Source organism: Aphelocoma coerulescens, chromosome 7 (genome assembly GCF_041296385.1).
Source record: "Aphelocoma coerulescens isolate FSJ_1873_10779 chromosome 7, UR_Acoe_1.0, whole genome shotgun sequence".
Classification (NCBI taxonomy): Eukaryota; Metazoa; Chordata; class Aves; order Passeriformes; family Corvidae; genus Aphelocoma; species Aphelocoma coerulescens.
In genome coordinates, this window is record NC_091021.1 from 29,104,176 (window position 1) to 29,120,854 (window position 16,679).

The 16,679-nt window shown below is 41.1% G+C and overlaps 1 protein-coding gene across 2 annotated transcripts in view; it reads right to left on the reverse strand.

Annotated features, from left to right (window-relative positions):
- The window catches only part of SEMA5B (semaphorin 5B), a 272,778-nt gene that overhangs the window by 188,688 nt on the left and 67,411 nt on the right, over positions 1-16,679 (reverse strand). The window contains exons 1-2 of one of the 2 annotated variants that reach the window (XM_069021072.1): positions 14,034-14,088; positions 890-950 (exon numbers count right to left, since the gene is read on the reverse strand). The gene's annotated coding sequence lies outside the window, so the exon portion shown is untranslated. Of the gene's footprint in view, positions 1-889; positions 951-14,033; positions 14,089-16,679 lie in introns of those variants that run through there. The other variant, XM_069021071.1, reaches the window with a different exon arrangement.

A 16,679-nucleotide genomic window follows, 5' to 3' on the forward strand; every position in this document is an offset into this window, starting at 1 on the left:
TTCACTGTGCATTTTCCTCAATATCTTTCCTCCTTGATCTCCTTGAGAAAAATGGCCTTCTTTATTGATTAAATTACAAATTCCAATGCTGGATGACTGAGTTATATGATAACACCTGACGAAAGACAATTGAAATAAACAGAAAAATTAGCACTCTCTTTATTACAAAAGATTTGGATGTTGAGTAGCTGACTGAATTAAATGGAGATTGAGCAGATCTGAGAGAATCGATTAGGAAAAACAATGCAGAATTCAGAAAAGAGATAGCAAAATTAGTAGCTTACTAATTCACCTTCAAAAAAGATGGAAAAAGTTGAGAAAGAGAAGGAAACTGTATCCCTTTTGTCCATTCACAACAAGAAATTGCCCAAAAGCTTACCTCTGTGATAAGACTCCTAAGATACTGAACTCTGACATCAAGTTACCAAAGGCCAACAAATACATGACCAGATCAGCAGCCTTTAGGGTTCATTTGTTCTTTTAGTAAACCTTTTTAATTAGTGGTATCACAAGCCTTGGCCTTTGTCCCATGGCCTGGGAACCAGCTTTTGGTAATGTATCATTGCATTTTATTCACTGCTCATAGATGCTAATGAGGTATTTTTAATTTTGTCTGCTTGTGACACTTCCTGCAATACAGATGTCTTGGGCTTTCTTCCTGCAGATTAGGCAAGAGTTATTGGAGTTCTTAGATTAAACAAGAAGCGGATAAAGCAAAGCATCTAAAATGGCTTGATCGAGTTTGAAACCATGTTATCTCTCAGTGACTTCCCTGCAAGCTTGTTGTGAGGTAGATGGAGTCTAGCAAAGATGAGTTCTAGCAAAGCTCTGAAAAGAGTGTAAACACAGCTCTTAAACAAGGGCTGCAAACATGATAATATTTACTTACAGCTTCTGCATTACTGAAGTGCCATATTCAAAGTCACGCTCCAGTGAAAATCTTAAGTGACCTGTGGAAACATCAGAAAACAAGTCTTCAGTGGATATTTCTAATTACATCTTCTACCAGATGGGGAAGAATTTTGACATTATTTAGAAATGAAATAGAATGAAAATATTATTTAAGTTTAACCACAAAGCAGTGTAAAAATTTTTTTTAATGCTCACCTGAAGGTCCTCCAACACTAGCTTCAGCTGCAATTACTTGCTTTCTGCAAAAATCCTAGCCCACAGATCTGCTAGCAGCAAATGTTTGTGGAAACGATAAATATTTTAACACAATCAATCTGACTGAGAAATTGTGCAGCCCTGTCTGAAGTTTTCATAATCCTAAATGCTTCATCCTCACAGAAGAGACAAGAAATCACTCTTGTCCCAGTTTCCAAGTGGGAGATTTACACCAGTGAGAAATGTAGGCTGTGAACACATATCTCATTGCAGTGCTCTCTTTGGGGACACTCCTGTCCCCACCACCCATCACTGTGCCCCATCATTCCCTCCTGCTGGAGTTCATTGCACCTTCCATTCTGCCAGTTGAACTACATATGTGCTCACGTTAGTCAAGAATTATTTGAACTTCTCAAGTCAATCCAGGAGCTGCAGCCAGATGAAGATATGTGAGTGCAGCCTACACAATTTGCCCCCAGTCTCACAGCAGGCGTGGCAGGGCAGAGAGCCTGCACACTGGCTGTGAGCCCCTGTTCCCCTCTTTGAAACACCAAAAGCAAAGCTCAGAATGAAGAAATTTGCTCAAGAAACCCACATCTGAAAGGTTATTCTCACTATTTTCACCCTTATGTCTTATCCAAACCCCACAATTCCATCCCAGTCTCATGAAAGTAAAGAGGCAAAAATTATTACAAATCTAACAAATTCTAGATTATTTTGTAATAATTTATCCTTTCGTTATGGCAGCACCACAAAGCCTACCCTGTGCCTGAACTCTTTGCACTGAGCACAGTGCAGACATTGGTCCTGGTAGTCTCTGCTCCCTGGAGCTCACTAGCAAGAGATCAAAGAGCTAGAAGTATAGGCAGGGAAAAGACAGAGACAGCAAAAATTGGAGGACATTTCTGTACAATGGCTTGTGAGCACAAAATCCCACTCAGCCAGTAAGAAATGAATCACTGCAAAGGGATTCTGACCCTGCTACCTATTATGCTCGACAGACAATCTCAGTGAAATAATTTATCTAGTTATTTACATGGCTTCCATTAGAGCAATGTCTGAGCATTCACAAAGCAGATGGGTTTTTCCTCACTGTGCTCCTGAGAAGGAGCACATGCTGCTAACGCTACATCATAGACAAGGAATAGAGATACTAAAAAGACAAAATGCTTTTTCCAGGGAAACTACTATCTGGTCTGACAAAACTCTATCTAATGCCAGAGGGCTTCTGTAGGTTAAGGTGCTGCACTCAGGGACGGCCCATCAGACTTTAGCCATAGGCAGACTTCTTACTACCCTGGTAACTCTTTTTTGGACAATGGTTTCTATACAGTATGAATCAGGAAAAGTGAAATGAAAAAAAGGGAAAGGGAGGGTAAAAAGGGAAAATAGGGAAAAAATGATAAAGGAAAGTCACAATAAATGTAGCACCATCTGAAAAAAAACCAAACTGCAGAAACAGAGGAACCAGTCATGCCATTCACTGAGAGGACTGAAGCAATTGTTTCCTTCAAGAAACCTCATTCATCACATTTCCATAACGCAGAAAAGGCACTCACAGTCCCCTCTTTCAACATATTAAGACTAACACACATACAGACTCTCACATTTCCTTCCTTCTCCTATCAGTCTTTCCTCATGGAAGAAGTCACGGGAAAGGGATGAAGATGCAAACATTTCTGCAAGCTGTTCTGCCAGGGCTGAATCCTGAAGGTGGGGCACCCAGAGGAACCCAGGGCTGACAGAGCACCCACCAAAAGGACTCAGTCTTCACTGTCAGCTAACTCCTGCTCTTTAAAATGGTGACAGTGGAAATGCTTCTTTGGTGATATCCCAGGAGGAAGCTCAGAGCCCAGCATACCAGGTTGTGAGAAAACAAGATCCATCTGTTAGCTCAAACCTCCAGGACTGGTAGGTCGTCTTTTCTATAAAGTAAGCCACTGGACAGCACAAACTCTAGGTTTCATCAGCAGAAGAATTCTGGTCTGCACACTGCCTCTCCAAACATAATAGCTCCCCTTTGGCTAGAGAATAGAGGATTCCCTAAACGAATCCTTTGATCTGCAAGACACTGAGCCTTCTCCTGAAATTTCTTCTCAGACGTTTGAATTCCCTCTCGGGTTACAGCATGAAACCTTTCTCATCTCTCCATTAAAGCAGCAGATAGACAGATGGGATAGCCTTCATCTTTCAGAACTCTTGAAGTTTCATTTCCCATCAATTTTAACAGGAATGCTCAGAGCTCCTGTTGAGTTTAAGAGAACCAAACCTATAGACTGTGCTCAGTAAAAGCCAGGAGAATCCCAAGCCTGGTAGTCCCTCCACAGGGCTGTCATCAATTAAAAAGAAGCAGCGTGATGTAAGTAACGGTATAATGGCCAAATTTCCCCCTCCACACACACTGCCAAATAATTTTTGAAAAGCATTACAAATAAAAAGCCCAGTGTGTGCTGTAGTGGAGGTGGAGCTATACCAGAGCCACCACTGGGTCTAAACGTCTTCTCTTCATTAATGCGTTTTATTCTCTCTTCATCGCCAGTCAAAGGAAAGGAGGTGTTATTGCCCTTTTGCAAGCTATAAAAAATCCAACACTGCAGATGGATTACACACCTCACCCAAGGTCCCTTGGGACACCCACATCTGCACAGAGAACTAATCCCAAAATGCCACGTACCCAGTGCCCTGCCCTTCCCCTCCAGCACAGCCTAATTCTCTGAATTTCATGATGATTCAGAAGTCTATTTAAAGCCCCTACAGCTATGGGTGTGTGCAAGGAGTTAAGGCTGAGCCAAAAAAGCTTGAATTGAGCAGCTCTGGTTGAGATTCTTGGTAAGAGTGAAGCACAGAGCTGGGAGGGTTTAACCTGACATGGGAAAAAGGTGGCATGTGTCAGCTGGGTTATGATGTGAACCCCCAAGAAGATATAGTAGCAATGCTAGTGTCCTTCTCCCAATTAATCTGCCCTGTAAACAGTCCAGTGGTGCCCACACAGCCTAGCACAGCTTTCCCAAGCCTGCTCCATCCTTGCATAGCAAGTGCTGCTCTGAAACAGGAAAAAACCAGACACAGAAGAGCTACTAATACCTCTTACAGTTTCCCAGTGTAGATGAAGTGGCCAGACACAGTTACACACTGAAATGAAGGCAGCCAGGAAAGCTGACAAGGTTCACAGACACACAGCCATGGTTTACTACTCAAAGCACACTAAGCTCTTTAGGTAAGCTTTGTTATTACAGATGGCATTGCTTGCCCTAGATATGATGTCCAAAATGGGGTTGCTCTCTGTAATCCTTCAGAGGCTGCTTATAAATCAGAGAATGCTTCACCTCTGGACACACGGCACTGATAGATGATAATGTAAATGGTCCAGTGTTTTAACTTTAACAGGCATTTGCTTAGGTTATTGTAGACAAAAATGAGGTCAGGAACTGTGGTCACAAGCCTTAATCGAAGAGCCTCAGCCTGGAGTCAGCTGGAGCCCTCTGGCTTGTACAGTACTGTGCCCGTGGCTGACCCGTACAGCGAGCAATAGGCTGAGGGTGCTGAGGGGCGAGTGGGCTGTCCTGTCCCAGCCCCGCACAGCTGCACCCCACAGTGCCACCTCTGCCTCCCAGAACCCTGCCAAGCCACTCTGCCTAGTAAGAAACAGCAATTGCAGCAACATAATTGCTGTGGAAATGATTTTGAAGGCATCAACCCCTAAACACACACAGTAAACAAAATCTGCTTCTGTATGAGCTCTTCCACTTTTCTCAGGCATCTGAGGGATGTCCTTTATAAACCATGAGATAAGAGCAGACTCGCTGTTCAGACTGCATATCTGCCTGGTTCCTTAGATACCAATGAAAGCCCAAAGGCATGGCTTGGCATCTCATCCCCTTCTTATAAACTCTCTCAGAAAGTTACAGCTGATTTTGACACAAAATGATGAGAAATGGGGAGCTATTTGTCCCATTCTGGGGAACATGCCAAATCCTGTATTAACACCCCCAACCCTATTAAAAACAAAATAAAGGAAAAAAAAAAAAACAACCAAAAACCACAACAAAAACCAAACCAAACCAGCAAAAACCAACCCTCCTGTTTGCTACTGATTAGGCAGCCGAATTAAAACTGATGAAGTGATTGGATAGGATCCAAAGCTGTTTATCTGCACATAAATCACAGACATGCTTTACTCAGCCAGTATGGATTTACTGAGCTAGAGGAAAGACCTCATACTCGGAATGCTGATTATTACAGCAATTAAAATATCAGTGAAGCAAACATTTGGGGTAGAAAGCTGTTAAGGGCTCCTGGAGAAATCATTCCATTAAATATTAATTCAATCAAATTTCAAATTTAAAAAGAAAGGGGGTTTTAATAGACAGTTGGTTTGGTTTTTCTGATTAAGTATATGTTGTTAGAAAAATCAAATCCAAAAGAAAGAAAGACACAAAATAACTAGCTGGACATGCCAAAGGAGATTAGAAAGGAAGGCTGATACATATTTTATGATCACAAGGGAATAAAAAAAATAAATTGAGAGATGTACTGTCAAACCAGACACAGTGTTAATAGCTAAAGTATATGGCAGTAAGAACTGCTGTTCTCACAGCTATTAATGTAAAACTGAAAATTTGGAGCAGGCTGCAGCAAAACAAAATAAATCACACTTTTTTTAAAATTTGAAAATATATATAAAATAAATCCCTATCCCCATCATTCACTCTCTGCATCCCAAGCCCCCAACACCCAAGACTGTCATTTCAGCAAGCTACAACTTCCAGGCAAGTGAAACAAGTGACAATTTCTTACTATTAATCATTGCTAATTTATTTATGCGATTTTTCTACTTGTAAGAATCATTGGCCAGGAGATTATTTCCTCCTTCCCCTTTGAGTCCTGAGAAACTATTTAACATGGGAAGTAGTTAAGGGGGGCAAAGAGGGGAGAGTGTCATGTAGCCAAGTTACGCATCCCAGCTGGAATTTGGGATGATGTCTTGCAGTTCTGACTCCTTCAGCCAAGTTTCATACAGGAAGCAGGAATGCGCCAAGGGCGCAGTGAAATCCACTGGAGCCAATAAATAGCACTTGACTCCATTAACACATCCCGCTATGGATCCCTTCACAGAACCCTCAGCACCTTGCAACCAGTTTGCTCACAAGGTAGCCAAAGATTTGCACAGGGGAAAGGTTCAGGAGCCAAGAGGATCCTCTGATGAAGCCTCACAGATGCAGTGTGTATGCACATGGGATGTGTATCCAGAGCCCTTCCAGAAGAGGCAAACACTGCTCACATATAAGGCTTATATGGAAATAGCGGCCGTGGAAGGTCATGGTGCCACCAGTGAGGTAAAGGGCAAATTGCTGTGAGGAACTTCACGGGGCCCTGGAAGACAACTCACTCCTTGCACAGAGGCTCCTCTCCAAGCCTGGATGGGTACAGGGGTACCAGAGAGGAGCAGGCATCCCCATCATTTAATGCAGTTTTTGCCTATACACAATAATCTGTTCCAGCTAGGAAAAAGGACTAAGAAAACATTTCTAAAATTCATAGATTAAAATTTTGTAATGCATGTATTACAAGTCTGATTGTTATTTCAAAGCTATTAGTAGCAAGAATAATTTCACCTAACACAGAAATACCTCCATGATAACTTTCTGGAGTAAGAAATAACTTTTGAGGAAAGTAGTTGACAAATTACTTGACAAATTTGTCAACTACTTTGGGGCCATCAAGATAAAAGGCTTTATATGTTGTATGATTTTTTTATGTATATATATAAAACACTTTTACTGGACTGTTGATAAAAGCCTGAGCTACAAAGGAACTTTTTCCCTCAGCTGAGAAAAGGCAAGCTGCTAGACAAATCAGTTCAATCTCTGCCTTTCAAACAATATAAAGCAGTATAACTTTCAGGAGTAACACCTCATCTGTTTTTTTTTCCAGACTGCCTATCAGGAATCAAGCAGTAAGTAAACATTTGAAAAGTGTTCCTCTGAGAGCAAAGGTTTAGATTTGAGTCACAGGATCCATTGAAAAGAAAAATTGCTTCTGTGCATTGGGACAGTGCCTTCCCTTCTGAAAAGTTTCTAAAAAGAGCAAATGGAGATAATCTTTTTACAAGGTATAACCCATATGGAAATTCATTATTGCTTCCCTTTAAAAAAAGTCAAGATAGTTCAGAAAGTGGAAACGGAATCACTATTTTTAAAAGGTTAAAAGTATGCAGAAGATTTCCTAACAACTATAGCCAGTAAAGGCATGGTTAAAGTGCTTTATCATGGTCTAAAGTGAAGCTCCGATTGATGAGAACATGAGATAAACAAAAGAGGAAAAGACATAATAGAGCCCTAAATCACTCAGAGTATTTAATCCAGAAGTGGGGGTATATATACCCAGTGATTGTTGATTCAATATTTTAAGGATCCATTCTTCTCCTAGCACAAAACACTTGCTAGAGTGGCTTCAGCAGTGCAGCTCCCTGAAGGCTGCATTACTGCTCGTTAGCCCTGTGCAACCACCACTGTGGAGGCAGAGCTGAAAGGAATCATTGTTCCTGCTGTACAAAAGCTAAACTGAACCTCCAGAGAAGGTGAATGATTTGCAAAGGATTTTACAGCAAGCCAGTGGCACAGCTGGGGGAAGGGGGGAACCCCAACTTACGAGCTGGTGCCTCCCAAACACTAGTCCTCACTGCTGGCAAGAACACCCTGGAGTTAGGCACTACTTTTCATTCCTGCCTTTTCCACAAACAGCCATGACTATTAACTTGAGACTGTCACCAAAAGCATGTACATATGCATGGAAGGTCACAGAGATGTGGCCCGGGACAGTGCTTGAAGACAACACTTAGCTCTAGGTTCTACTTTCAAGAGGTGTGAGAGATAAACTCTTTCCTTCAGTGGATTTAGACTGGAGAAGAACGTTCGATCCTAAAGGGCCTAAACTAGACCTACAGCTGCTTGGAAACAGTTTTCTGTTGTAGCCGACATTCATCCTGAATTCAGTCTGATTACACAGCGTTAATTGTGGCAGGAACCTGAGGACAGAGCACAATCCCACACCGAAGCACACTGGGTACACAGACAAGGCAGGGTAAGTCATGGAGCCAGACAGAGTGCCCTGGATGGTCACACCAAGCTGCACACTTTTCTTTAACACATTAATTTAGGTGATTAGATGAGTCAAAAATTCAGAGGGAGCTGTTGTTCATTACTTTTTTTTCCCCCTTTGGCTATTCCAAGAGACGTTTTAAGGGACAGATGATCTTTTTAACATATAGTTATGGTTCTCATTAGCACTAAACCCATGAATATGAATATGAATATGAAAAGAATTCAAGGAGAGACAGGAAATGACTGCAAACATCTTTAGCTAAAGAAAATTCCTATTCTTCCTCCAAAGAGTACAGTTGCACCATTGTGGTGCAGAATGTACCACTCTGGGCAAGGAAGATCAAAGAAGTAAAACCCACTGAGCCAAGTTCACCTTTCACATTGTTTCTTAGCCAGACCCAGGATGCAGGCAGCAGCTCTGCCCAGGAAATTTCTAACATGACTCTCTCCTGACATTACAGCTTGATCTGTCGACATTGACACATCCAGTCTTTGGGTTTTGCCAGGCCTTTCAAAGAAGGGATGTGAGGGGGCCAAGCCTGTGTTGCCGGTCCTGTCGGCTGCTCGGCTCCCCGCCAGCTCACACTGCAGGACACCAGCAGAACAGCCAACAGGGCCAGTGCTTTTACAGGCCAATGACCCCGAGCCTGCAGCAGCCATGCCACGAACCAAAGTACTGGAAGTCCAAGCAAATTTTAAGATCAAACTTGACAGAGGCCGCACAAACTCCCAGGGTTTTTAGGATCCCTGATAGGCACTCAAACAGTTCTCAATAAAGTAACATTCCTCTGCCTCTAGACTGCTCAAGGTACAGGAGAGACTTGCTCTGGAGCACAAGGAGCACCTGACTATTCCTTTTTTCTCTAGGCACTGTGGCACTCGGTCCCTCTGGATGTGTATTTTTGTCCAGCAGCAGAATTAGGCCATATGATCCCATTGTCCCCCATGAGATGACCAAATCTATGCTCAGTATAGCAACCTGCAAAGGAACAGTGTATCGGGGATTTCTGGGGCTTTCTGAACACGTCTCTGCAGACTGTTGTCTGCTAATGGCACCACTTGAATGATTGATTCCTGCAGCTTCCTTCACATCTCCTCTCTTTCAGAGGACTCCCAGCCCGGGAGCTGTCTGAAGGACTGAAAATGACACTTCCCCTGGAAAAACATTTTCTGGACCCTTATGTCTTTGCCAGACAGACCAAAGGGAAATGAATCAACACAATGGGACAAGATTGGTTGTTCTGGAAAACTCTGTGTTGGGTCCATCATTCTACAAAATCAGAGAGAAACATTTTATATTTCTGTCAAAATAAAAAAATTAATTTTCAATAAGGAATTTAAAAATGCCTTTCTATTTTCCAAACTGAAACTACAATGTTTCCAAAGTGGAAACTTTTTCCTAGTTTCAGACAGCACAAAATGAGCACAAACTATAAATAGTACCTTCTTGTAGTGCTCCTGTGGAAAATGCTGTTGAGTTTTTGTGGGATATATTCTAGGACCGAACTAATCCATTTCCACTCATCATTCCCCTGTTTATACTACATCCCATCTACCTGTCCTGAGTAATTGAGAAGTAGTAGGTGCTTGTGTAACAATGACCTCTGGCAAAACACGCCAACACTATTTTGGATTTGAACTAGTATAAGCAGGGCCTGCAGCAGTGACCCACCTTTCTAGTTAACTGTGTTTTCCCCACCCATTATACAGCAGCTGAAAAGTTGTATCAATTCCCTACACTGCACCAGGCAGACATTTTTTTTATAACCAAATGATTAGAGGAACCTACCTATTTTATAGACAGTCTGAAATATAAGGCTCCCAACAAAGTCAAGGGAGAAAGTGCCATTCAGTCTAATGACTGCAGAGTTAAGTCATTGAGCCACTAGAAAATGCTACATCTAATGTCTGTCATTCTTTGCCTTTTCCAAAATCACAAATAGGCTGTGGCAGCCTCAGGAACAGTGGCCAAGTCTTCTAGTTCCCAGATTTGTGCTTTAACTACTTGACATATCCTCTCATCACTGGAGCAGGAGACAGAATGATCAGAGACCAAAACCCCTCACACTGAGCAATCTGAAAATATAATGTTTCAGCACAATAGAGACTTGTGTCATTCCATCACTAACTCACCAGCCCAGAGGACAAGTCCAAGACAAACGTCTTGGCAGCAGTCCAAGGTCAGAGACCCAGAAGGTAAACCCGTCAAGAACTGGTGATGTAAACGCTCCCTCTCAGAGACAGTCCCACTGCAGTCTTCTCTGAATCCCTTGGACTCCGCAAACTTCCTTCTCTGGCATGCCTCTTTGGACTTCTTCCTTCTATTTTTCTCATAAGCTTGTTTGTGGATGATTTATCTATTTTAAAAAAAGGCATGTTTTTCCTTCATTGAAAAAGAAGTGCGTCTGCATTTGGCTGATATTGTAATGGTGTTATAAAGTCCTCTTTGAGGAAGGATCTCGCTACTTCATGTCCTTCCTCTTTCCTGAATTATGTGACAAAGATCCTGAGAAAATAGCTCATAGACTTCATGGTAAACACCACCTCCCCTTCTCTCTTTTCCCTCCTCACAACATTTTTAGAAACTATTTAAATGATCCCATTCTTGATCGGAGCATTGAGTCTGATATGGCATTTCTGAAGGGCCCACTTTCCATCCATCACTGACCAGGACACAGAATCCCTATTCAGTGTAAACATGACTCAGTTTAATTTTTCCAAAGACCATTTGATTTTGCTTTCTGGTATACACAAGTGAGTAAATATTACTTGGTAGGCTAGAATTTCATGAAGCCCAACTAAAATGAGGGCTACAAATCACTAGATGCAACATAAACATATGGTGAAAACTTTGTAATCATCCCCAGTTTCACAGAAGCATCCTGTGAGGCAGCCAGGAAAGGAATTGAAGTCAGTTGTCTGAGTCCCCATAAACATAACCCATCTTTCCTCCATATCTCTGTTCTCAGTTTCTGCCTAGCTAGCAAATATCAAAAGCTAGCAGTTTTCTGTCTCCAGTATCAACTCAGTTACAACAATTTTAATTGCAATTGGTTTCCTAAGTCATCCTCTCTTCTCACTAATTTTTGCTGAAAATGTACCTCCTGTCATTGCATGGGCTCCATTCTAATCAAGCTACACAGTTCTCTCCACACTTTTGGCACTGCATTTAAAAATCAAAGTGCCCAATCCCTCTGTGAGCTACTCAGATGCAGCACTTATATATGCCTGTCAAATTCAGAGAGAAGTCAAACTTTGACCCTAAAAAAGTTGATATATGAAAACATGGCAGTGCTTCCTTGGCTAGAGAAAAAAAGAGATAACTTATAAAGCCTTTACTTAATTCTTTGCATCTGTATTACAAAACAAGCAATTATAAAGCACCTCAGATTGTTCTAAACAGTACAAGCAAACCTATCAAAATGAGATGCACATGCCAGCATCATAAATGCTTTTCCAAACAGAAATGTTAAGCATAGTTGCAGCACTGCTTCAGGTCAGTGCAGTCCTGTAGTAATTACAAGTGCTAAGAACAGACCAAAGACCAGATTCAGAGCAGAACTCATCCTTCTTCACCTATAAAGAAAACACATTTCAAAGAAAACCCAAGAAAGAGTGAAGGAAACTTCAGAAAATTAATGAAATCCCCAAGCCTGATGCTATATGCAGTGCTAATGATGGCTCTGTTAGTGAGCTGAAGAGGAATGGCACAAAGGATGGAGAATCTGCCAGACACTGACAGGCCAAGATAAAATGAAGAGTTATAAACAGTTATACAGAAAGACTTGTTTTCCCCTGGTGATGAACTGCTCTTTTCAACTACAGACCCAGAGCAGACACAGGATTCAGTCTATGGTACCAAACCAAAAAAATGTGACTGACACCTACTTAAAGGAGGGAAGATATTTTTAAAAAACCCTTAGTTTAACAACACAGGAAAGACTTCCTTCATCCCACAGAGCATTGCCCATTTTACATAGGAATAAAGATGAGACCTTCTAGGGGAAGACCACCTGGCATTTGCACCCTAAGGAGCAACTCAATGTCACTGCATAGAAGACTAAAGCTTGAATGAGTTACATAGCTGGGTCCATATTAATTGATACACACTGATCATGTGCTATATAGGTACAAAAAATATTTTGACAAAACACCCTGGGAGTGTTACCTTTCCTATAGTCCTGAAACACTACTAGTATAACTTTCATAGGTTATTATGCAACTGCTTAAATGACTCATATGAGGGGTGGATTAAATCTGTGACTATCCCCAGCCAGAAAGATTGAGTTACTGCAGCAAAATCTCTTGCGCTGACTCCTGATAATTTGCATTTACTTTCGTCAGCCTTTACAGCTTCTTTCTTTGACACTTACTGCCAGTGCAACTGTGGCATTGCTTTCAGTGAATATCACAAACACTTTGTGACTAATTTTTTACCAAAGAGCAGAAAAGATCTGAGAGCGACTGGGATTGCAAGCCCTCCAAGCTCCATACAAAGTTATGGCTGGAACAGAAACCTAGAAGCAAAAACTTAGAATCTCACAACTGGAGTAAGGAGTTTGCAGCTAAAGTGGCTTTATACATCCAGTAAGGGATGCTGCAGAACCAAGAGACAGGGCAGATTGCAAAGATGGACTCCTTTGTACTGCAGAGGGACTCATGTCCACACCAGTACAGATGTTTTCCTGCAAGTGTTTATGTCTTTGCACTGGGGAAAGAAACTTGACCAGCAATGAAACTGAAAATTTCTGGTAGCTGGAAACTGCTAATTTTCCACTTCTCCAATGAAAATCTCAAAGCTCAAAGAAGATTTCTATAAAGCAAAGTTTTTACAGGAATAAATTAATCTTCCAGCAAGCTCTCCAACACACACATCCATAGTATCATGTAACAACCAGTGCTAGTATTTAGGCTGACCTATTTTCCTTACTAAAAGCAACACCACTCTATTTCTCTTTAGGACACCTCCCATTTTCATTTCAGATAATTACAGAATAAAATCTACTGTCTTCTCCACTTCCATTGCTGTTGACAGAGACCCATGCCTAAAGACTTGTTTTCCAGTGTACAGTTAGATCCCTAGCAAGCTCTGCCCATCAGATTATTCCATTAATTTTCCAAATGACATGAGATCACTGTTTTACGTTCATTTCCTGATGATTATCAAGGTCCTGGGAAGATTGCATTAAATTTTGAGCAAATCCTTATGAGAATTGTTACTTAAACACACATCAGCTGTTTTGGACAATATGAGCTACTTCCATGCACTGAATGTTACCACTTCATTTTCAGACATTGCAAAACTCATCAGCAGGCAATCATTAATTGTTAGGTGGGATCCCTGTGCAACCTCATCAATTAGGTGTTTTGTGCCTATATATATAATATCTTTAAAGTAAAGCAAGAACTATCAACTGTATATCTGTGCTACAAAGAGATAAAGAGTTTTGTTAATCACTTGTCTTCATTATATCAGAATCACTGATTTAAATATCAGTATCAGTTCTTGCACTGTCCACCAATTCCAGTAAATTTTCACTGGAAATACACTTAGTTCACGTTTACTCAGATGTGAGGTTCTGGCAGTATGCATTTGTAGTCTCTCTTTCATAAAGCCTTCCTGGCAACACAGATACAAGGCTGGTTTCAGACAGGCTCACAAAAAGTGCCATAAGCAGGCAGGAGCCCAAGAGCCCATTTGGAGCAGCAAGCCCTGCAAGTGGGGAATTAAGATCACCCATTGCATTACAAGAGCTGTGGGGTCAGCTCTGCTTCAAGGAAACAGCAGGAGTGGAATACAAGAGTAAGATTTTCAACAGGTACCTCGGAGGTGTCCAGCTGTCTCCTCAACACAGTGGAGAGTGAAGCAGCCAAGCTCCCCACAACCTGATGATGAGTCCCTCCCAGCCTTTCTATCAAACAGTTCTGACCAGGCACAAAAGTCACAAGGCTGTAAATCTCCATGTGGTCTCATATAAATCTCACCTGTACAACCACAGCACTCTTGACTTTTTGTTTCATATTGTGAAGATACAAAATATCCAATTTCTTTCTTCAGTGTTACAGAAACAAGGCTTCCCAACATGTACCAATGCTACTGTAGTGCCTTTATTCAAACACGGATTATTAAGGCAACTAATGGTCAGGATGGACAAGGCCAACAAAATGGCAATTGGACTTCTCTGTTGAACCCACTGTATCAGACAGGAAAGACTGAACTCCACACTCGCTGATTTCGGAAAACAGAGTATTTCTACCTAGTTTGTCATAACTACCTCATTAAGCAAACAATTTCCCTTTCTGCCTGCCCCGAACCATCTAAAAGTTTAGCCTCATTTCCAATTTTAATTTGCCCTTTATTAAATTGAATTCACTGTTCCTTGTGTTACTACTTGTGTTATGTATCATTTCTTCTTCCCAGTATTAAATGACCCTTAAGATGTTCATCCTGCCATTAAGCATTTCTCTAGATGAAACTGGCTAAATTCATTCCTGCTCCTGTATCTCCTTTAATGTTGCAGTCTTCCTTTGGAGTCTGGTTTCTGAAGTTAAGAGCATGATCTTGGTGCATGAGCTACAGGTGTGATCTTAGCAACAGCATAATGACACATTTGTTAATTCTCTTACCCCGATAAAGCTGTTTTTCAACCTTCATTAAAATGAGCAGTGTTTTGGTAACTTCCATCAACAAATTCTTCTTTTCCTGACTGCTTTCATTTTGCATCACTCATCTCAGGATAGATTTGCTGGTTCAGACCAGACACTTCCCTTGTGGCACCACAAACATCTATACATGGAATTAAAAACCATTGGGTCTCAGTGCTGCCCAAACCTTTTGAGAGCTGGCAGTCAGGTTCACAGTGATGTGAGAGGCACTGGATCATGCTGTCAAACAGGAATGAAGTTAAGAACTCTTATGTTTTCCTAAATCTTGAGCTGTGGTGTACAAGACTTACTGTGGAGTCACACACTATCCACCACCAGTAAGGTTAATGCAGTTGTGAATTTCAACTGAATTGCCTCTCTCTTCATTTACATATTATTTTAATTCAGCTGGTTTTCATATGCATTCTACCTTCTCACTGTTCAAGTGCAATTTGACACAGTCATTTCCTCACTTGTGATCCTTTCCTGTATGTCCTTCTCTGGACCTGGACCAAACCCCTTCCTTTGTTACAGAAAACTGCTGGGTAACAGACCGATTTTCAATGCATCTGTGTGAACAAGAGCAGCAAATACTGAGAGGAGCAGATTTTGAAGTGAATCAAGGATGTAAATGAGTTCAGGAACCAAAAGCTATTTTGGAAAGACATTTCTGAGCTACCTTAATAGGCTCAGCCTGCCATATTTCAAAACAGGATCAATGGACAGAAGTAATAAAACTTCTCTGATCAGTTTAAGCACAGACATCCCTCACAGTTGTTATCTGCATGTGTGCTCATGCACTCACACAATCACACATGCTTCTTCACCTCAAACCTATTAAAATTCTTCCATGATTAATTTGAAAATAATTTACAACCCAACCAGAGACCCACCTAGAAGACTACTAACAGTACTTACAATCTGCCCTCCAAAGGTGTTCACTTCTAAGGCTTTTTTTTTTTTTTAACAGATATGGATATGGACATAGATATAATCTGAAGCACATTTATGTGTCTATATATATATATGTTTGTGTATATATGTATCTGTGTATGTATGTGTATGTCTGTATATACTGTATATATATGTGTATGTGTAAGTATAGATGTGTATGTATAGCTACACAGACACTTATTTGTAATTTTGGCCTCATATGCCCCCAAACAGTGAAGCACTTGAAAATTATTCTTCCAGTGGGGCTATGGCAGCGTGGTGAAAATCTCTCTGCTCTTAATTAGTCAAAGGCTCTTAAACTCATGGAGTTATAAACTGCCAGAAGTAGAAATCTATTGAATGCAAGAAATGTGCTTTAGATAAGCAACAGGGAATAAAGTACAAGATGGTCCAGTGTTACTTGGCTTGACGAAGTTTTACTTTCCCTGGATCAGCAGCAGAGCTTTTTGTATTCCTTCTTTACTTTTAATGAAACTTTACAGAATCTCCCCTGTACCCTGACCTGGGATTCTTAAAAGAAATGCAACAGCCTATATATTTTTCTGATTATATTTTCCAAAGCCAATTTCACACAGGCTGTTTATAAGTCACTCACCAGAAAGCAGAAAAGAAGAAAATAACATTTTCCATCTCTTTACTAAAAAGCAAAAAGCCTCAAACCAAACAAAATTGTACACAGCTGTGTGACACCAGCAGTGACTTTTATGATACCATATGCCCTGCTGAACAGTGTTTCACTCAGCTGATGTAGCCTTACCGAAAGGTTAATAAAGAGGCATGATCTTTGGCTAATAAAGACCAAGTCTGGTATAAAGGAGATAGATTTCAATTTGCAAGGAGAAGGAGGGGAGGAAAAGAGACAGTCAGGAG